Source organism: Pseudorasbora parva, chromosome 6 (genome assembly GCF_024679245.1).
Source record: "Pseudorasbora parva isolate DD20220531a chromosome 6, ASM2467924v1, whole genome shotgun sequence".
NCBI lineage: Eukaryota > Metazoa > Chordata > Actinopteri > Cypriniformes > Gobionidae > Pseudorasbora > Pseudorasbora parva.
In genome coordinates, this window is record NC_090177.1 from 18,629,417 (window position 1) to 18,653,599 (window position 24,183).

Below are 24,183 nucleotides of genomic sequence, written 5' to 3' on the forward strand. Positions count from 1 at the left end.
GGTTGGAAGCCTTTGAAATCATTAATAGATAAAAAGAATGAATGATCACGTTACATCTGGAGCAAGAATTAAGCTTGATCCCTTCTCCTGTCAGATCCACTCTTCAGGACAGATTTAGTTGAAACCAACTTGTTTGTTGTAACTGTGCGATGGGTTTGAACGACTCGATCAACATTTGAGAATGTTCACAAAATGCGTGACATCGAAAATTGATTTCAAGTCAGGGAGGTACCTGGTATAAATAGTGTGGTTTGGGGAGAAATCCAGTTGTTCTAGTTCATATTCCGGCTTGAATGCTTGTGACCTAACCCTGAGTTTTGTAAATGTGTTGTGTTGTTATTTGCGGTGTGGTTTAATAGAAAGGCGAGGAAACGGAGGGAGATTTTATGTAACAGTTTTTATCATGAACCCCATGTCAGCTTTACTGTACCAATGTGTTTAAACCTGCATTTCTCTCTTTCCACAATGTGCCGAAAAAATTGCACAGGTGGAGACAGGTGGTGTATTGTTAGGAAAATTATTAATTTGGATTTGATAATGAGAAGTTGGCATGTTACATATTCCCTCCCTGTATTGCTGTGATTAAGCCATGCAGCTGTAGTCACAGGTTGTCATTTGCGTGCACAGATCAGCAGATATACCAAAAATTCATTCTTTCATTTTGAGAGATGAACAGACTCTGTCATTAACTTTCTTTATTCCTGGCACTATCTTATCTGTCTTATCAGAGGGTGTGTTATGCCTTCTTACCCTTTCCTCACTGAACTAAAATGCCAGTTTTTGGTGTTTTTTTTTTTTTTGCCACTCCTTTTCATTAACCTCTGTAAAGAATAAACATGGTTTCATTGTTTTATTGAACAATGGAAAACCTAGATAAGGGTTTCCTGTAGAACAGGTGACCACGGATCTAAACACGACGGTTACCTGGCAATGCAAACATATACACCCTTTATTCCTTTAATATGCCAGGGCCTTCAAATACCCCGAAGTTCAGATCACAATATATACTTGATCCCCACCGTCTGTAGATAAATATCCAGATCAATGCAATGACAGAATTTATTCAGCGTGAATCTCTGTGAATCATGCTTACGGTAACAAGCATATGCGTAAATGAATCACCGTTCATTATTTAATATATAGACATCAGTAAGAACGATTGGTTTCTCTTGTGCCTTTTTGGGTGTGTGCTTTCTTCTTTTCTTTTCTTTTCTTTTTTTTGTTTTTTTTTTGTTTGTGAGATCATGCTTAAAAAATGTGGTGAAAAACACTTCGTGTCACGACAGGTCATCCCATCTCCAAGCATAATGAAGTGAATATTTTTATGTCAAACATTGCACTCTCAAAGCATGCAAGATACGTGCTCCTGTTGTGTTTGTTTTTCCTTTCTTCTGCTTTCTGGATCCACAGGAACAAGAATGACATTTTTCCTGTGGCAATTTTTTTTTTATTACATTAAATGATATAGTCGTTTTATTAAATGTGGACATTAGCAAGCTCTTCCTTTTTTAAATAAGTTAAAATAATATTCAGAGCTGTTAAATGTAAATGTCTCAATAGTGCATAACACTACAGCTCAGTAAGATTTTTTGAAGTGTTTGAAGTGTTTAAAGTTTCTCATGACAGTAATAACATTAATACTGAGAAATTATTACAATTTAAAATAACTTTTTTTTTATTCATGTGATGTCAAAGCTGAATTTTCAGCATCATTACTCCAGTCTTCAGTGTCACATGATCCTTTAGAAATTATTCTAATATGATGATTTGGTGCTAAAGAAACATTTCTTATTATTATACATATTGAAAAAAGTTGTGCTACTTAAAACTGTGATACTATAAATTCAAAAGAACAACTTTTTTGGTAATATTAGAAACATTGTTACTGTCACTTTTGATCAATTAAATGCATCATTGCTAAATTAAAGAATTCATTTCTTAAAAAAAAAAAAAAAAAAAGTTTTACTGACCCAAACTTTTGAACTGTAATGTATGTCATTCCCTCAATTATTTTTTTCCCAGACTGCAAGTGGAGAGGGAGAAATGCATCAATATTGTTATATCATGTAATATTAATGTGTTAGTAGGGCATTTGATTTAATGCTATTGATTTGACAGTATATGGGTGCAGTAGGTTTTATATATATATATATATATATATATATATATATATATATATATATATATATATATATATATATATATATATATATATATATATATATATATATATATATATATATATATAATGTGTGTCTGTGTTTTCGGTCTTCCTGTTAAATTTGTTCAACCATGTGTATGTGTGTTACATGTTACAGTCTACATTTACCTCAGACGCCGGGATCAGGAGATTATATAGAGACTATAATCTATCCACCCTTTCCTGGCACTCTAAATCAAGTTCATTCTCTATTCGGGCTCTCTTCCAAGATGGTTTTAGAAAGGAATAATTTGAGGACCCAACTAATCAACCTCTTCAGTTTGTAAGACCAAAAGTCTTTATAATGATGTCATTCTACAACGGTCACATGGACAGTGTAAATTGTTGCCGATAGGACATTTGAATGTTAATACGCAATCAGTTGATAATATTAAAACAAACATAGTGTCATCAGTAGTGCTCTTATCGTTTAGGCTGAAGTCCGTTTTGACTTTGTTCCTGTGTGATCCGAGGCGTAGTAAAGGCCCCATCCACAGTATACATCACAATAAGCTAATTAGCAATATAATTAGCATTGTAATTACCAGCTGCAATAATTACTTTTATTTATTATGTTTTTAGGGTATTTATCTGGTCTAAAAAAGAAATCGGCTAGTTATTAGTCTGCTCTTTAATTTGGAATTTAAAGCCTTTGATTCTGTTGTTTTAACTCTTATCTAACACAAAAAAGCTTATTAAAGTGCATTAGTATTATACAAATAACGCATTGAATATATTATGTGATATCAGGTTTATATTAATGTGTATGAAATGAGACAGACAGAACCTGGGAAAAAGGGTATTTAACGTGAGATGCTGAAATAAATCTTTTTTTTTTCCTTCTATTTTATCATTCACTCTCGTGTTTTTCAGAGACTGCACGCACTCCCCTTGTGTTTTACCCACAAACCCTGCTTTCTCTTGAAAGGATAGCATGCATAAATACACAATCTAATAAGGGCACAAGATGGATGATAATGCCTTTTTATTAACTTACGGAGTGGTTTGTTTGGGCAAATTGAAAGTCGTATTTTTCTCTCTAAATATCTAATTGGAGTTTTGACAGGTTTTACAATGAAATGAAAGTAGTTATTGTGCTGCGGAAACAGTGGTGTTTATAAAATTCTGTGAGCGATACAAGCCACTGACAGCACTGGTATAAAAAAATACATTAAAAACCGTCACATGAACTGAATGTTGATTTGTGTAAGTGGCAAAGGGGAGGCGTTTTTTAAAAGTTCATCAAAATCTTTGTTTGGTTTATGGTTTGGTAGTAAAATATGTACCCATAACTGTTCTCTGTGTCCTTACAGGCGTCAACAGACAGCTATGTAAGAGTCTAGTGTGAATGTGCAAGCTGAGTTTTGGCAAGTAGACAGTGACCCGCCGGACCGAGTCGAACTGGAGCACTCGATATAGATGAAGGTCAGTGTCACAATGTACAATAATGCATCTGTAGTTTTTATGACTGCTTTAGTGGCCAATTATTTGACAAATCATTATATCAGTCAACATGAAACATGTTGCTCCACTTCTCCTTTTTGACATATTTCCGAGTATAGACTGTAGTTTGTTAAGTTCTAAGAAAGATTTGTTGCCGTTTGTTTTTAATGTCATTTATGCTGGTAAACAATGGCTTGATTTATAAATGCATGGCTTGACACTATACCATCCAAAATAGCAGCTAGTTAAGCTGGATTGCAGGTGATTAGTGAATAGGAAGCAGGTTTTGGAGCTGCAGAACCTCATGTTACGTAGCATAACTGTTCAGTGCATTTGCCTTGCTGTGTTTTGTCAGTGAAGCAGATGAAGACAAGACTATGTTTGCAATTGCCTCGATTCGCCCAAAGCGTTAATGCTAACCACGGCTCGTGTGATAGCAGTGACTCTAAGCAATATTGAAGTCACACCTCTGGTTCACGAAACAACTTAATTGAGTCAAACACACGGAGAAGACCAGCCATGTCATAATACCCAGAGGCCTTGATTAATTAAGTCCTAAAAGCCCAGGAGCGTTCAATGTTCACCAGGTGCCTGTTCATCTGCCTCTAGTTCCGCTTCTCACTCCGTAAATACAATTCGGAGACATAAATGCAACTTTATATGGCTTGAATATATGTCGACTTTCTGCAATTTTTGAATTTATTTGTATTAAATTAAACTGCTTCAGTGATAGTTTTTGACTTTTGGCAAAAATATACTTTCAAACAAATATGTGCTGAGCTCCTTTAAATAATGTTGCGAATTAATTGTGCTTTAGTTATTCGTTGTCCATGCTTTTTGTTGTTATGAAAATATATTTATAGAGGGATTTGCACATTCTGACTAGCATTTAGTTCACTTTTTTGATTTTGTTGTAATAATACTGTATGTTTATGTTGTCTATATACACTATATTCTCAAAAGTTTTGGGATGCCTGCCTTTACATGCACATGAACTGTAATGGCGTCCCATTCTTAATCTGTAATGTTTAATATGGAGTTGGCCCATCCTTTGCAGCTATAACAGTTTCAACTCTTGAAGACTTTCCTTAAGGGGGGGGGTGAAATGCTGTTTCATGCATACTGAGCTTTTTACACTGTTAAAGACTTGGATTCCCATCCTAAACATAGACAAAGTTTCAAACTAAGTTAGACGTTTGATGGAGTATTTCTGTGTCAAAAATACTCCTTCCGGTTTCTCACAAGTTTCGGACAGTTTTTTTAGAGTATGGCTCGGGTTGACGTCAATAGAGCACAAGGTCCTTGTATGGGCCGTACGGAAGGGTGCGTGTGCGCGCGTGACTAAGGCGAGAGAGAAAATGCACGCCCATAAACACTGCTCTCAAGGTGCAGATTCACTCGTCCGTTCAACACTTCTGTCGCGTCGCGCTCCACTTTATTCCTATGGGTGACATCAAGCGACTTCAACGCTTCAGCACAGCATGTAAAATGCAGGAAGGCAGCGCTGCATTTGAACCGATATGAACGCAGAAATGACGAGAAGCGTCACAACATCACACTTCAGTCGTGTCGCAAAAGTGGATCTCCATGGTCACTGTGGTCACAGGACTTCACCAAATCAACAATGTTACCAAAGAAGTGTGTTTTTGACGGAGCGGTCCCAACGATAAAGATTCACAGTCGTGCTTTGGAAGCAGGTGTAAAGGTGTAAGTAGGTGAGTAAAACTGCTTCAAATGTCTATGTTGTTGGCTATCGTCACGTAAGTAAACATCAATGAACGACGCGATCTTGTAACGTTACAGTTAATTTATCAATGGAGCATGCGACATATGGTGTGTGTTTAAATCCATTTGTTTAGCTGACCACTATAGGTGTCAGTTTGTTTATTGTAAAACTACTCAAACATAAACCTAGGGGACATTCTCACAAAGCGTGCTTCGTCATTCAAATGCTCTACACCATTGTTGTTCTATGTATAACGTTACACTATCTGACGTGCAAAACTGTTTTGCTTGCTACTGCTAATGTTTAGTCGCATACAATAGTTCATAAACCAAATCATGTCATCATAAACTGCGGGTAAAGATACACATGATACGCTCGGTTTTTTCCGGAAAGACTCGGTACAGCCTATATTTCTTTTATAAGTATAATAAAACTAAAGACTTTTTGGAGATATGAAGGATGCAATGCTACTCTATAGGTACTCAAGATTGACATATTGGAATAGCGTCTAACAACACAGTGTCATTGGTTCAGTTTTTCACAGAACTATTAACAATACAATAGCTGCAAAGTGTGTTTGAAGTCTGAACGGAACTGCGCTCATTTGAGCTGCGCGGACAACGAATGCAGCGCAAGCTCATACACGGGCCGATCTCGTGACAGACACGATACACAGCGCTGGAGATCCAGTGAGAGAGCGTTTAAATTCACCACAGAATTAATAACAGCGCTACTGTGATCTAGTGGAAGCGTTCGGCGCAGAATTCTATTATGAACCACAGATCAGATCAAACAGAGCTGACGTGGAGACAACATGAGCGAAGGTCAGGGGTTTCAGTCACAAATCACCAACATTCACCATGATTTACTGTAGTAAAACCACAAGGATTGAATGTTGTTGTCATTATTTATCTCAGGATTCGTACACCCTTTTGAGATTGAACTTCAAGCACTTTCCAATGATTTCGTACACTTATTTTGCTATTTTGAATGTGATGGTTTGTAAAACTAAAAGGTTAAAGGGGTCTTGTGAAAGAAATAGTCTTTTAGTTAATTTTTTTTAAAATGTTTAATCCATTTTGTGGCAAACAAGGATTTTTTTATTAAAAAAAGATATGCAGTGCCCACCACTATAACCAGCAGAAGAGCACATATTGATTTATTAGCCATTTATTTTTTTTATATTTTTTTTTATTTATTTATGCATTCTCTTTTCATGGTAATGCAACATGAAATGCCACAACAACAATCCTCAAACACAACAAAAATGCATTCCATGACAAAAAGAACAGGAGTAGGATGAAGAAAAAAATCTTATAAACTCCTACCCCATTCTTATATTAACAAAGTCACAAATTGGATGGCCTCACCAACATAAGAAAAAGAAAAAGAAATATGTATATATATATATACATATATATATATATATATATATATATATATATATATATATATATATATATATATATATATATATATATATATATATATATATATATATACATATACATACATACACATACACACACATACATACACATACATACACATATATATATATATATATGCATACACATATACACATACATACATATATACACACACACACACACACACACACACTTAAACAAGAACAAACAAACAAAAACAACAATAATAATGACAACTTTCAAAACAAAAACAACGACGAAACCATCGTTGTTATAATTTTAAATTTTTTTACATTCATCTTTGTACAGATTAAATATCTTCTGTTTATACTTATATTTAAATTGAAGAATATTTGAACAACATTTTAATTCATTTTCTAGATAATTCCATCTTTTCACACCAGAAACTGAAACACACATTTGTTTGAGGGTATTTCCAGCAAAAGGTTGTTTAAAATCATTATTTCTTCTACTTGTCTCACTATTTAAAGTAAAAAGGGTTTAGTATCGTCTGCAAAAAGAACAAACCGTAAAATCTTTGATTCCTCACTTACACTCCCTAATATATGGAGAAAAGTACGAAGTCACCAAGTCTCATGAAAAACTAAATTACACAGAAAGCAAGTAAAGAGCTCATTTTATAATAACTGAAGCTGTCAGTCAGTTCAGTGTGAGAATATTGAAGAACAATGGTAATCTATATTTAATAATATCATTAGCATATTATTAAATAGCATAACATTTAAATTTTCCCTATACTTTTTTGCACATTACTGTTGTTAATGAAAGTTAATTTGATCTGCATATCAATTAATAAACCTTTGATATGTATACTGTAAATTGCAAAAAATATGGTGCCCATTTATACTGTGGAATGGTGTGGGTTATTCCCATGCTGAAAGTTTTGCACCCCAGGTAGGCACTCTACCAAGCCGCAAATATTTTACCTAAACAAAATAAAGTTAACTTGTTTTGAGCAATTTCTTTGTCATGCAGATTGATTTTAAGTAGGAGGGGGGAAAAATCGATTAAAATCGTAAATCAAATTTTTTGGCAAAAAATCAGGGATTTTTTTTTTTGGCCCTATTGCCCAGCCCTACTGTGCCGATGGAAGTGATTGGAACACCTGAATTCAATGATTTGGAGGGGTGTCCCAATACTTTTGGCAATATATGCTGCGTCCCAATTCGCCTACTTATACTACGTCCTAGAAGTATGTTCTCTTTTTGTGACGGAAAAGTACATACTTTTAAGTGTGTTGCAGAAAAGCATGCAAGCTTCGGGACATACTACTTCGTCATCTTTAACGGACTCTGTCGCTTAGTTATGTGTATCCCGTCACCGCTTAAACTGCTCTGTCAATCATCGTCACAGTTCAAATCCTCCACGTTCAATTTACTTTCCTAACGCATCGGAGAGAAATGTAGCCACGCGTTGATCTGCCAGTCGTGGGTCTTTAATGCAGAGACTCTCCTCGTGTTTGCAGTTTAAATATAATGATGCATTTAAAAGTTAATGGCCAAATGTGTCAATGCTGCTGCAGGTGAAATATAATGTGGACAACACTCAATAAATATCTTTTAGTCATGTTAAATACTGATAGTTGGTCACTCAAACCCCTTTATCTAAACCTCTCTACTTAACCGTCGGACTCGCACATCCGTCATGTTTGTAGTTTTTTAACGCTTTTTATCCGCATTTGTTCTAATCGAATCCTTGTCAAACTCGCAATAGGTTGTGGGAAATATCAGCCATTAGAGTGTGCATCGATCCGCACTACGAATTTGTACCGGAAATAGTAAACCATCCGGGTATCTTTGGAATACTCTTTTCAACATACTACGATTTGGGACATACTAATTCTATTTTCAAGTACTATTTAGTATGGATAGTATGCGAATTAGGACGCAGGGATAATGTATTTGATTAATCCCATATGTATAGGCTGCGATCAGGTGACTTAGCAAAGTACTAGCAAAGCACTTAATTAAACCAGTGTTCTTTCACTGTTTAGCTTCAGTTGGCATATCTAAATCCCTAACATTATTGTCTATGATTGGATTATTTGAAACAATCATATTCTTTCAATTAAACAAAATTTGTTATATCTTTTAAATATATATTTTAATTAGTGGTATGTTTTAATTAAAATAGATAAATGTTTTTCGTTATGTGCAGTTTTTGGTCTCATCATTGATTAAATAAATTGATTTGATTTTGTTAACGATAATGAGACCAAAAATATACATCATGACCATAACGAAACAATTTGATTTAGAATATTCTGTTGGCGAAAACTTGCTGGGGAAAAAAATAACAACAGCGTAAGACAAAAGGTTTTTGAAGAGGAAAAAGAGAGAACATGATTGTTTCAAATAAGACACAAGATCAAGACACGAGCTAACGCTGAACAATGGTACACTGAAGCGATTCGTTAACATTTTCGTCAGTGATCTTTGTTAGATATTACCATGCCATGGAAAAAAAAGCATACAAGGACTTTATTTGACAGGTTTTATGTCCGTCTGGGCATCTTACTGGTCCGTCAGGTGTTGTACTCCTTAACTAGTCATTGAGGAGTCATCACCTAAACCAGTGCTTACAGCCTCCCAATTCCCTCTAATCCAAAACAAGCAGATTTAGCCAGCTCTCTAGACCGCTCTCCACAAAACAAACACACCGGCCCCCTGCAGACTGCACCGATGCCCTCCTCCCTTCATTCGCACCCCCACTGCTCGATGCTCGGTTAGCCAGGCTAAGTGAATAGGGAGAGGCAGGTCTCCATGGGTAACGGCTACCATGGAGGCACCTGGCAGGAGAGCGAGAAGGATGCTGTGTGAGCCAGCGGGCGCGCGCAGATGAGCGGGGAGATTCAGGGGGCGCTTTCTGCCGTCTTTATCCCGCTCCCCTGCCGTGCAAGGGGTGGTCACCCCCTGCCAGAGGGTGTGTCTGCCAAGAACTGAAGAATGTTAGCCCTGCGGCCCTGTGAGTGGGAATGAGCAGAAAATTGAAGTTAACAAGCATGCCGTATGCTAAGTGGTGACGAGAGTCCCCAAGCTTTCTGTTAGGGCCCCGGTCCAGCTTCCATTCTCCTCTTAGAGCTGCTGCCAGCATCCGTTGGCTCTGACTGCAGGCTGGAGGTGACCAGCTTTTTGCGTTTGTAGGCAAATTAAGACATCATGATCTCCAGGCTATATTCCAGTGATGCAGATGGATATAAAAGGTGGATTTATGTTGTTGTGTATTAGTTTTAGCATTAACAAAATGTGTATTTTTTGTATCTTTTATAACTTTGTCTCTGCTCCCTTTGATTCTTTAGCACCACAGTAAAATGAATTATATTTTACCTGATTTGTGAATGGTAGTTTGCAGTTTGTATTGAATGTGAGGCAATAAAAAAGACAATAATGAGAAGGCACAATGCAAGGCACAAATGTCAAGTCTAATTTATGAACGAATTAACCCTTTTTTAGTGATTCAAAAACTTCAGTATGATCAATGTTGTCTATTTCACAAAAAAAAGTATTTTTTCAGTTATTTCTGGTGAATCTAAACAGTACAGCCAATGTAGTCTGATTCACGAACAGATGAATCTTATGAACCATAAGGCCTTGAAGTGATGCTGCACAGACCAATTAGTGTATGATGTACCATTAGAAAAATGAGAGAGCAGATGGGTCTGTATGCTTTTGAATAACTCTCACAGTACTTTGACGTCATACAACGATCAGTCTGTGTGTATCCGGTCCTATTCGACCCATTCCGAGCGGGATTTGAACCTAGGTCTCCAGGGTAGGAGGCGGGTGCTCTAACAAGGACGCTAAAAACCACAGCCACGGCCAGGGGACTGAGGTTTACACACACACCGCTCTTACAAGCCTACATCCGTTACATGTGCAGTGCCGCTTCAAAGCGTACACAACTATTGTTTTTAGTGAATCAAAAACATACCGCGGACCCAGTGTAGTCAATTTACAAACAAATGACTCTTATGAATCAGTTGTTTTTAGTGAATCATAACAATCAGTGTGACCAGTGTAGACCGATTCAGGAACATATGACTCTTGTGAACCAGTTCTCTTTAATGAATCAAAATATACAGCACAACCAGTGCAGTCTGATTCCTACAGAAAATGATTCTCAAAAGCCATTTATTTTTATTTTTATGAATAGTTAAAGAAATGGTATTGGAATAAAGTCATGTTTCTTCCATATGTAAGCAAAATGGATATTATAACTAAAATATACCCAAATAAATTGAAATTAAATATGAATCAAATTTAAATTATTTGAATCACAAATAAATCCACTTGAAACCCCATTAAATCCTCAAAAGATGCACGTTGGTGTTCACACACTTTTTAATGTAGTGATGTAGATTTCTTTTAATACGGACCAATTGAAATGCATAAAAATGTATTTTTTTCTACACTTCTTCCAAGCATTGTTCTTTTGTGAACAATTACCTTACTTTTGCACAATGGGGCCGATATCCTGTTTTTCGGCCAAGGTTATTGTGCAGGACCACTGTGGTCGCGGTCAGTCACATGCCACGCATGCATCCTTCTGTAGCGGGCCGCCCCACCTCCTCTTCTTTATGCTGCAGTGTGCAACCCAAGGGAACGCTGTGCTCTATGTGTATAATAAGGGTAGCTGATATAATGAAGGTCATTGTAATCAGAGCTAATGTGCCAGGGAGTCGAGACACTTCGGCTTTATTTGAGGGTTAGGCCCAGCACCGCTGTCCTGGGGGGAGGAGGCTGATAGTGTTATCAGAACTAACCTGCTGCTAATAACGACACGCTCCTCTGTTCATGTCAGCATCGGTCTGAACTTTCACTGATATCTACAGTGTGGAAGTAGGGAAGCGGATTGAGCTACTGAACGCTTCACATCTTACTTAAATCCCCTCCCTAGGTGTTTGAAGGTTTGCTGTTTTCCCCCCTCTGTTTATTTTCAAACAGCAGAAGGAACGTGCCTAGTCTGCTTGATGTGCACTTATAGGAATAGTTCATCTTAAAATAAGAATCTCTTATTATTTACTCATTTACTTTACGCGAGGGTGCGTAAATAGTAGAGAATTTTCTTTTTTTGTGTGTTCAGAATGTGAGGCAGCTCTCGTTTGTTTTCATCTGAACCATGTAGAGTAAGTCATTAAATAAGAGCCTACTCTAGAAATTGAGGCTACCTTTGCCCTTTTCCCTCTCCTCAATGTTCTAACTGAAGTTAAATGATGGTGTCCCACAGTGTGGTATCATGGTCTGAATGGACCCCTAGGTGAATGATATATGGGATTTCTTTTGTCATTGAAATCTAGGCTGTATGGATATCAGAATTCTCTTTGTGCATTTAGCTCATATGCCCTTGCAGTACAAGCCTTTGATCTTATGCAGAAATATTTGTATCGAACAATGTACATTTGCATACGTCCCCTTCAGTGCGCAGTCTTTTTTGTTTAATTGATCTACACTGTAGAAATGTTCTGTTAACATAAAACGATGCTTCATTCAGTAATATCTAATATTTTATAGAATATTATTCAATCAACCTGAATACATCACATTATCCTCGTGAATGACATTTCATAGGATTCGGCCGTTACAAAAGCACGAGGCAGCTGTGATTTTTAATGTAGAGCACGGAACGTATAATAATTTTGAAAAAAAAAAATTGAAACTATATTTATTATTTTGTTGTTAAATAATTATTTTTTTAATTAGATTGAAATAAACTTCTTTGTGTCCTGTGAATAAATGTTGGCAGGACAAGCAGGAAAAAATCCTTATTGTTGAGCCTCGATTGTATTGAGTTTATTTGAAAGCTTTTTGAAATGTTCAATGAGCTCTTTACTGTCTTCCAGTCTTTTTCTCCCCAGTGCTCCTACATGAACATCAAACTGTACATTCGCCATGAACTCTTCAAAAAAACAGGGGATTTCCTGCTGACAAGCCTCATAAAAAAGGATGAAAAAGAGATTGGCAGAGGCCCTAGTCTTCCACTTTTCATATTTCCCTTTTAAAAAGTGGCGCGCTGGTTCTGTGAGAGACATCAAAGGGGCCGAAGGAGGGCCAGGGAGCCTCTATTCACTTTTCCACCTCCATAAAAGCTTCCCATATCTAACCCCTAGTGACTGGCTGGCCCTATCATTCAAATGTCCCAGCGCTCTTTGTGGCTTCCCCAGGACCACAGTGAAATGATCTCTTTTGTTGCGCATCATTAGTTCCATCTGTTGTGAGAGCCTGGCTGTCTGTTCCGGGGGCAGGCCGACGTGATGGTGGCCGGGGGCGACGCGAAAGGGCCGCGTCCCCGCGACTCGTGTCCCGACCTCGTCCTCCTCCTCCTGGAACATTGATGCTCCCTCTCTCTCCCTCTTGCTCTCTTTCCTCATAGTTGACTGTCACTGCTTACTTATTAATGCATCTGGAGGAAGGCAAAGCATCTTGCATGCATTTTATAAAAATTGGGCATTTTAATATTGTTTTAGGGAGGGATTGTTTTGATGTGTTACTGGTGCCATTTCACTGAGAGATGGAGACTGATTTATCTCATATACGATGATGCCATTGGAACAACAAATCTTTTTAATAAAACTAACACAAAATAGAGATTCCATTAAATAATATTCATGCCCACTGGCCACTAAGTTTGTATGTTCATGGTGGTATATTAGAAGAACGTTTTGAAGAAGAAAAAACTGAAGCTTGTGGGCGGATTGCGAAGTGAAAAGAGATACAAATATCGTTCGTGTTTTCACAACACTGTATTAAAGTGGCTTTGGCTAGTGAATATTCATGAGGATAATGAAGTATCAACATAAAGCTGGACAGCAAAATTGTACTCCAAAGTCAAGAGGCAAACGTCTCAATTATTTGGTACATAACTAAAGGCTTATGCAAATGTGCAGTAAAAACAAAATTAAAACAGCTTTATTCATATTAATGAATTCAACATCTGTTTAATCTAATTTCATGCTGTGTAGAAAAAAAAAGAACCATTCTAGTTCCATAAACTCTGTTTTGTGTTCGTATAGGTGGTCACCGAAATCTTCCAGTTCAGGTTTTTCTTGCATCATGGTGACTGTGATGCGCCAAACAGATGTAACATTTTCTCTTGGCAAGGAAATATTTTATTCATGATTTACATGAATGATAAATCTCGTGAAAGTCTTCGTGCTGATGGGCATACGCAATTTAACATCTGTCTTCCTCAGAATAATTAATAGAGCAGCAGAACACTGGGGACTGAGGACTCTTCTTCTTGTTCACTTTCTGTAATTATTGTCAAAAACAAAGCAAGCCTAGATTTGCATCTTGCAGTCAGCTCACTGTTCTGTTGCCTAACAAAACAACTTTTAAAGTGATTTCCAGTTGTATTTCTCAGTTTGGAACTTTAGTTTTAATTAACTGCTTTATTCTTCTATTTTTATCCCTCAAGTTGTGTTTGAGGTTAATTTAATCACTTTAAAATAACAATTAGGGAATCCGATTTCTTTTGATTACATATATAAATGGTGATTTCAATCAATTTTTTATAGACTATCTAATCTGTCTGTCCGTCCGTCCGTCCGTCACTCCGTCTGTATTATACCATGTCAGTACATTAATACATATTATACAGACATGGTATAAGTGGAATAGTTCACGGCTATATGTGCATTACACAATTGAAATTAATATATTATTAATATTTATTAATGTATAATATGTATAAAATTATTAAATATATAAATTTTTTATTCATATTTTTAATATTTGTATTGATATTAGTTACTGTTTTTAAATATATCACTTATGTTTGAGTTCCATTAGGACACGCATCTTAGTGACCTACCATATTCAATGTGAGTACATAAGGCTTGTAGTTAGTTGTAATTTATTTTTCTGGGACCTCAAAAATAAAAAGAGTGCAGTCGGTCTCTGTAGAACAGAAGGGTTAAAATAAACCAATGATGGCTTTAACTGTTTTAAGTAATGCGGTTTGCTGAGGCTGCTACCACACCCGTTCTCTCTGAACACGGTCCCTGGTGTTTGAACAGGATTGGCTGAGGTCCATCTGGCTGTGAGTTCAGCTCTCTCAGAGCTGTTTGCAGTGACGGGCCTGAGGCTGGTCTCTTTTGAAGTGAGCTGTGAGTCGGATAGGCCGCTCGTGTTTTAGCTCACCGGTTTCAGTCCAAGCAGCAAGCCACAGAGGTCATCTGATATGACCTGACCTCATATGTAACACTTTGGTCTAAAAGTGAGCTAATCCTTTCCTGTGGGACCAATGTTGCGTCTGGCTAATGCTCACAGAGCCGAAATAGAGGGAGAGAGAGTGACTCAAAATACATGGTCTGCGCACTGGTTTCAGGACTCGACTCCATTGGATAAGTGACTCTGTTGCTATCGCCCTGAGTGACACCTCGTTGCCCGAGAGCCAAAGTGCTGTATTTGTTGGAGCCATTATGAAATAAAAACCTAGAGAAAAAGGGCCACTATTTGGTTTGAATTGATTCCCTGAAAACTCCAGCAGTGAATATGCTTTCATTTTGATGGCATTACCACAGACAAAATGTGTTGTCAGTTCCACCTCTCCATTACTTTGTCCATTAGGGTGAAACTGGCTGATTTTATTTCTCACACTCTATTTTCTGTGATAAAATGGAAATTCAAAAGCTTATTAAGTTCTGAGTGACATCTATATCGTGCGCAAACGGGAAAGTAAGTCGACTATATCTAGTTTCAGTTCATTTTTGCTCAATTTCCCTTCCGTGATCAAATATTTCACTTTTCAGGAGGGTCCTAATGGGAGTGTCAGGTTCTAGTGGGCTCTCCTTCCTTTTTCCCTCCCATTACCAGCCGTATGGCTGTTTCAAATTTCTACCTGTCAACAGCCAAAGAGCAGGTCTCAATTTTAACTGATTTCTTTCTCGCCACAAGAACTTTAGCACTGAGTGAAAGCACTTCCAGCACAAAATGGGATGTTTAAATGCCCATATCAATTTATTCTGGAAAGGGAGAATTTATGCTAAGACAGACTGTCTGCTGGATTTGGTTCCTGTCTTGTGTGTGTAATTTATACATGTACAGTATACTGTGCTGATAGCTAGTAATCTTTTCCTTCAGATACTCAGAATTGTTGAAATATGTCTGCTTCATAAAGGCTGAGCCATGCATGTCTCATTGACCAATGATGGGAAAAATATCAGCTTTAATTGTATTGCATTTGTTTACACTTTCCTTAAAGGGTAGTTTGCCTATAAATTAAAAATCAGTCATTAGTTACTCTGTAATCTCATGTTTTTCCAAGCCTGTATAACATTAATTTGTCTGTAGAACAAATTTTGGAGAATTAATTGCATGGAAAAGGGCGAGCAGAAACAAATATGTGAAAATGTCTGCTTTTGTGTTCCAAAGAACCCATAAAATAACGTGTCTGTAACAGTAATCTCAATTTTAAAGGGATACTTCACCGCTTTTTCATATTAAACTATTATTCCCTTAACTAAGACGAGTTGATACATACCTCTCTCGTCTGAGTGCACTTCATTTCTCTGACGCGCTGTGACGATCTGATAGCATTTAGCTTAGCCCACTAAGCCCAGTTCATTCACTATGGTACCAAACACAGATCAAGTTAGAAGCGACCAAAAACCTCCATGGTTTCCCTATTTAAATACAGTTACACAAAAAGTTGAACGATCATGTATGGTGACAAAATAAAACGTCGCACTTTTCTAAGCGGATTAACTCGGCGCAGTAAAAAGTCCCGGCTAAAAAATCCTCCCTCACAACTCCCCCTACCCCTCTCATTTCTGTCAATAGGGGGGAGGGGGAGATGTGAGGGAGGATGTTTCAGCCGGGACTTTTTACTGCGCCGAGACGAAGTACTCTCAGAAGTGCTATTCCGCCATACATTATAGTTCTCCTTTTTAATCCGCTTAGAAAAGTGTCATGCTTCATTTTATGTCATCATACTTGATCATTCAAATATTTGTGTAACTATATTTAAATAGGAGAAACGTGGAGGTGTTTGGTCACTTCTAACTTGATCTCTGTTTGGTACCATAGTGAATGAACTGGGCTTAGTGGGCTAAGCTAAATGCTATCAGATCGTCACAGCGCGTCAGAGAGATTAAGTGCACTCAGACGAGAGAGGTATATATCAACTCGTTTTAGTTAAGGGAATAACATAGTTTAGTATGAAAGAGCGGTGAAGTATCCCTTTAAGGTGAACTAATTCTTTGAAGATCTAATTAAATCGCTGTGGACATTTTTATCATTTAGGCTACATCAATATTTTTGGTAAAGTTTTGTCATGATACTGTGCAGGTTGATGGGTCCTTAATGCAAGCTGATATGTACAGTGTTAACTACTTGGCACAAGCTGAGTGGTTCATGTTGCATCTGCAGCCAATGAGCTTGCTGCTCAACATTTAAATGTCTGGTTACCATTCACTATAGCACTTTGCAGTGCACTTTCAGAGTTTGTCTAAAACCCTCCACTTTTCCCAGGTCCACCTGTATAGATCTGCTATTGCTAATTAATATATATGCTGTTGTGCAGCAGCAGTATGTCTTACATACTCACAGAAGTGTATCAGCATATGTATTGGCAATAGAAAGTTCCTGTACTTGCTCTACAGCAGCAGCAATAATCATCAGCAGTAGCAGTTCAGCAGCAGCATACTAGATCTATTCCAGCTAGACCAAATACATTTCCATATCCATTACTATGCAAAAAAACTTAGAAATTATAGAAAGGATAGAAATAGAAATAGTATGTATATGTATTGAAATGTATATTGATTTAGGAGTACAGATATTAAATAAATAAATTCAAAGGGACAGTGAACATTAAAAATGAACATGAACAAAAAATGCACATTATCGTTATCATGTCATCAGTTATTCTCAGAAAACCCATTGTTATTCATGGAATAAAATCACTTTTAAAATATCTCCTTTTTTAACATCAATTTATTTACCTTATATTGCATTGTGGAAATAAATATAAAGACATACTTCCTTCAATGTGTTAAAGGGTTAGTTCACCTAAAAATGAAAATTAGCCCATGATTTACTCACCCTCAAGTCATCCTAGGTGTATATGACATTCTTCTTTCAGACGAATAAAATAAACCTCAAAGCGTGCGATGCTTCTCTACATCACGTCAAGAGATATTCTGTTGCTCTAAGTCGGATTGCGTATGGCTTTCAGCCAGAAGTTAGGTATTTTAGTCTATAAAGTTTTAAATATGGATATTTTTCTTACATGGTCAAAACAAATCTCTTTCATGTATTTTTTACACTTGAACCAGCTATTGTTGTTTATCGTATTTAAGAAGAACAAACATGAGTGTAGATGCTCAGAAAAGTTCTTTCCATAACGTAGGGATGGGACGATTAGCGGTTTCACAATAAACCACGATAGAATTGATGGTTGGTATTATCGTTTAAATTTGAATTATTATTAAAATTGTGTTTGATTATCGTGATTTTGAAATCTCACGGTAAGTCCTGTCCAGCCAGCATCAGTCTGACGCAGCACGCAACGTTTTTTACGAGAAGAAACGGCGGACGGTAGTGACAGCCCTATGGAGATTTTTCAGCCTTCTAAAAGGACCGAAATCTAAGTTGTCATATGTTGGCTTTTACAAAAGTCCCGAGGGAAACTTAATCGAGGATGGTCACCCTGTCTGCAGAAAATGCAAAAAGAAAATCAAATCTGCAGAGTAGTCTTCGTGAGCATCACCCACTGTTGTATAGCGAACGCAAGACTTTGACCTCAATTCCAAACCTACGTCTGGGAAATAATTGGACACAAAAAGTTGTTTTGAGAAATATTTGGTCTCACTTACTTGGAATTGTAATACACCGGACATGCACAGTGTTATAATGCGTTGCTATTGACGACGGTCATTATAAGGAAGGAAATGCCACAGAATAGAATCTTCCTTAAAAAAAGCGCATAGAGCTGCTAGTTTTATTTGTTGTTTGTTGATTTTCAAATATAAAACTTGTTCAGTTCTTTTTGAACACTTTCATCTCACTTTAACAAAAACATGATATTGATAATCGTGATCATTTTGGTAGTTATAATCATGTAATTCAATTTTCACACTGTCCCATCCCTACAATAAAGCAAACTCAGGGGATGGAAGCTGTCCTCCAAAACTACTCCTGCTAATAAAGCTGTTTCCCTTTGGTTGCCCTGTGGGAGTCTGTATTATTTTGGGTTTTTTATTTAATCTTGTTGGGAGGGTCTGGATTGAGGCACATTGCAGGCAAAATGAAAGGGTATATTTATTTAAACTTCAAACGTCTGCTTAATATAATCTGTATGGCAGGTCATGCCAGTTTTAGCCCCTGTACACAGAGGCGTGTTAAGACTTTTGACTCTTTTAACAGGTTTTATACTAACTTATTACATCTGGCAGTACTCAGTCGACCGCACAGAGATTTACAGATGAATTATGCACTAGAAATAGGGTCTTAGGATGAGCTTCGGTACCTTCTGACCATCACTTGCCGTTCTTGTCAAGTCCATTATTATATAATCGATCCAAAATAGACCAAGTAATGCTGTATCTTGGAGTATCTTAAAGAGCTGCATTTGGAGTTTCTCTGTATGATTTACTGTGCTTGCTTTTCGTTTTGCACTAAAGATGTTGAATGTTTTCTTTATGCCTTGATCAACTGCAGTTTGTTTGTGCAAAGAGTAATAACTGTTGTGTTAATGTTTTTTTCATTTGTATGATTTATTTACTCATAAAAGGCCAAATGTTTGTGTGCACACTGACATTTCACTGAACCCACTTTTCCTTCAAAGCTTCAGTTTTTTTTTTCCTCCCGTTTTTTGCACCATCATATGAAGATAATTGTACTTGGGCCAAGAGCGTATTGGACCATTAAACCACTGCCTCTCCCAGTAAAGCAATTCTCTTTTGTGTAAATGCATTGGAATTACTTTCAGGGGGCGTTGCAGAAGGAATATGTGAAAGGCTACTTATTCTCCTAATGATTCTTTGTCCTTTTAAAAGTCATCAGGCACATTTATAAGTGGATATGTACAAGGGAAGAGTTGCCCCTGGAGACTGAGGTCATCTCTACCTCCTTGTCCAAGGCCAGGAAGTAAGTTTGCTTGAATGGACCTCTGCCAGCAGAGGTTGGTCATATTGGTAATGTAGGCTGTCCATCTGTATCCTGGCACATGAGCTGTAATGACTTGAGGTGAGATAAAGAAGAGAGCGTCAGGCTAACACAATAGAGATGGAGAGCCGTGTGCAGTGTTGTGTAAGCGTATTTTGATGGAAATGTTTCATAATGTAGTCTGGCAAAATAATTTTCATGGGAGTGTCCCACAGAATCATAATCCTGCTTTGGTCATTTTCAAAAGCACTTTATTATGGCATGTCTTCTGTGGCTTTTGTAAATGTTGCCTCAGAGAGTGACTAAGAAAGAGGGACTAAGAGTAGAAAAATGCATGCAAATAATGTTAAAACTAGAAAAAATTGACCGTTTTTATTAACAATTAAATATATTTTCTTTAAATAACATGAAATCAATTTAACTATCCTAATCAAAATGACTGCAGTCTCACAGATAGTTTGATGTTACATTTTTGCTGGTTCCAATTATGTGTTTAGTTTGGTTTTCTCCATTTGAGTTCATAACATCTTGTACTCTACCCCTAAAAAAAATCTTCAAAATCACTCAAACTATCCCAAAACTTTCATTTTTAAACATTTGATTAGAGATACTAAGACAGACTGTGCAACTAAGGAGAGCACCAGGAATCTTTCTATAATTTATTTCAAAAATTATTATTATTAATCTTAAGGGTTAGTTTACCCAAAAATGAAATTGATGTCATTAAAGACTCACCCTAATGTCGTTCCACACCCGTAAGTCCTCCGTTCATCTTCAGACCACAGTTTAAGATATTTTATATTTAGTCCGACAGCATATCCAAGTATGCACACTATACTGTCCATGTCTAGAAAGGGAATAAAAACATCATCAAAGTAGTCCATATGAGACATCAGTTAGTTCATTAGAATCTCTTCAAGCATCGGAAATCCATTTTGGTCCAAAAATAACAAAAACTACAACTTTATTCAGCATTGTCTTCTATTCTGTGTTTGTTTTCAATCCTCAAATAAAGATTCAAGCGCTTATGAATCAGCTTATTGATTCATGATTCGGATCACCAATGTCACGTGATTTCCGCAGTTTGACACGCGATCCATTTCGGATGCTTGAAGAGATTCTAATGAACTAACTGATGTCTCATATGGACTACTTTGATGATGTTTTTATTCCCTTTCTGGACATGGACAGCATAGTGTGCATACACTTGGTTATGCTATCGGACTAAATATAAAATATCTTAAAGTGTGTTCTGAAGATGAACGGAGGTCTAACGGGTGTGGAACGACATTAGGGTGAGTCTTCAATGACATCAATTTTATTTTTGGGTGAACTAACCCTTTAAGGCACTTTTTTTTTTCCACAGGTTTTCCGATGCAATCCATTGTGCTTTTAATTCTAAATCCTGTATATACTTTTAATTTGATGCTGTTTGGGATGCATCAGAAGACATAAAATACTTTTCAAGGACTGAAAGAGAGACACGTGGAGTTCATTAAATTTTGCTGACATTTTAGCGGCTAAATGGCAGATAGTTACTGTCTCTGGGGGCTGCACGTTTTTTTATATCCTTCCCCCAATGTCACTCCCCCAGCTCACCGTTAAAGACAGAAAGAAGTTTTTTTACACCAGCTGTGGTTTGAACGACAGTGTGTGTTGTTTTTGTGGTTAGAGCGACATTGGACACAACAGGCGGCAATGAAAATTGTAGGTGAATAGGTCTATTTGAGTTGAAAATTCAAGGAGAAAGGAATCCATCTGGATGATGAATAATTTAGATGGCTCAAGTTGGTTCCTGTTGCTGTTGTGTTTGTTCTCTCTCTCTCTCTCTCTCTCTCTCTCTCTCTCTCTCTCTCTCTCTCTCTCTCTCTCTCTCTCTCTCTCTCTCTCTCTCTCTCTCTCTCTCTCTCTCTCTCTCTCTCTCTCTCTCTCTCTCTCTCTCTCTCTCTCTCTGTCTCTCTCTCTCTCTCTCTGTCTCTCTCTCTCTCTCTCTCTCTCTCTCTCTCTCTCTCTCTCTCTCTCTCTCTCTCTCTCTCTCTCTCTCTCTCTCTCTCTCTCTCTCTCTCTCTCTCTCTCTCTCTCTCTCTCTCTCTCGTCCTCTGCAGACACCCCCCTGACATGACTCTGGAGGCTTGTTCTTGATGCTCTGAGGTTACACATGCCACTGTACGTGTGGGATTGAGCGACTAAACAACATAAGCCTTCATACACAAAATCGGCCACATGGAATTTTTCACTCAGGAGTGTCAGGCCTAATTCTTAACATTTTGATTTACCTTGAACCCTGCTGTCTTACTCAATATGTATGAGATCACATGTAGAACTAGATACCATTTTTTTCTTCCTTAAAGGCTCCATAGGCCTTTAATTCAATTACCACATAAAACATTTAAAACAAAGAAACATTACAATGTAAAATATAAAATAAACAAAGGGATTTAATTTAATAAAATGTAATCAATTTATTTGAACTGCATTAAAATTATTATTATAAGTAATTCTAAATAATAATTATCATTATTATACTTTATTACACAAAAACTTTTTTATTATATGTATTATTTATAAAATACACAATTATGATTCTGCACTATTGAACTTGAACATTTTTTTTCAAACTATATTTCTAGTGGTGTCAGATGTTTTAGACCCCGCTCTTTATGACTGATATGTTTGCATACCGTATGTTAACATCCATTAGGGATAATTTAGAAGAGAGAGAAAAAAGACTCTTTACGCTTTTTCCAGGAGTGACAGAAATAGAGAAGTTCATCAACCTGAAAAAGATCAAAATGCTAATTAGGAGACATGCACACGGGCACACAAACACCGGCGTGTTTCTGCCGCAGCGCTGGCGTGTAAAGGAGCTTACGGCATTTCTCTTTTAAGAGGAGCTGAATGAGATGGGGGTGTTGGGAGGGTTGATGTGACAGGCCCGTGGAATCCCAACCTCTCTCTCCTGGCACCTCGCACTAATCAACCCCTGTAATTTATGCAAAAAATATGATTTATATTTAATTTCACTACACTTGCATTGTTAATTTGAGATGTAATTAACGCGTCGCCACGGCAACTAATTTCTCAATGCCGTAAATTATCACCGCCTTTTCATCAAAATTCAGTTACTTTGGCTCCTGTGTGCAATGTACTGATGCAATTAGGTTACCAGGGCAACCCAAAAGTGTTCATTTTCTTTTGTATAATTGCAGTGAGGCAGAAGTTTTTATAACCAAGAGTCATGTTGAGGTTTTTAGCGAACAAAGAGCACATACACATTATAGCACTTCTACAAAAGGGACGTGGTACAACAAATATGCCCTCTGCCTTTTTCTGTCGCTCACACACACACACAGCGTATAATCCAGTGCGTTGACTTTACATCTATATCTGATTAAGTTTTCCCCCTTGGGCTGTGTCTCTTTTTCTCCAAGTGTGGCAATCTGTTTGTCAGATGTGCATGGATCTCTCTGGCCTGCATGTATATCAGGCACATATCTCTAGCACATCTCCTCCACCCCTCATCCTTTTGTTCCTGGCTGGAATATTTTAATGAAGTGGATCTAATTTGCTCTCAAGACTGAGGCCACCAGCACGGCTCTTACGAAGCATGCCCGGTGGTGAGGAGTAAATGGGCTTGAGTCTCGTGCCAGTCTGGCCCGTCTCCTGTGCCCACTCATGCCTGCAGCCTTTAACCCCCCTCCCTCGGTGCTCGATAGAGAGGAAATACCAGGTTATTGGCTCTGGTTAACTGAAAAGGTAATTCAATTTGTGAGGAGGCATTTTGAGTCGTTTTAGCCTCAATTGTTGTAGAAGCATATATCAAACTTAAAAAAAAAATGGCCAATTTGTATTCATTTATAAGACATGTCTGACTTGATGTCATGACAGATGTGTCATAGTGCCCCCACCTAATAACAGTGAAAACACGTCACTGTTATAAGGTAGGGGGTGCTATAACACATCTTTTGAAAGAGTATAAAGTTTCTGGATTAAAACAAAGGTGAAAAATAAGCAGAAACAAGCGATAGCATGTGTACGCAGATGCATTTGTAAAATAACTCAATCAGAAACATTAAATGGCACATAGATAAAAACTGCCTAATGTATACCAAGTGAAATGTCGACCCAGGACGAAGTCTAGGACTGTCCAACCTTAGGCGGTGTTGATGGATTTGAGACACTCTATTTATGTTGGATCATTGTTCTGAATCTAGATGTAGTCTTTGACAAAAATGTGATTTTTCTCAGCTTTGTGCT

The 24,183-nt window shown here is 37.3% G+C and overlaps 1 protein-coding gene across 1 annotated transcript in view; it reads left to right on the forward strand.

Moving 5' to 3' along the window:
• The window catches only part of c6h1orf127 (chromosome 6 C1orf127 homolog), a 197,355-nt gene that overhangs the window by 125,237 nt on the left and 47,935 nt on the right, over positions 1–24,183 (forward strand). The window contains exon 15 of the transcript XR_010905311.1: positions 3,514–3,625. The gene's annotated coding sequence lies outside the window, so the exon portion shown is untranslated. The remainder of the gene's footprint in view (positions 1–3,513; positions 3,626–24,183) is intronic.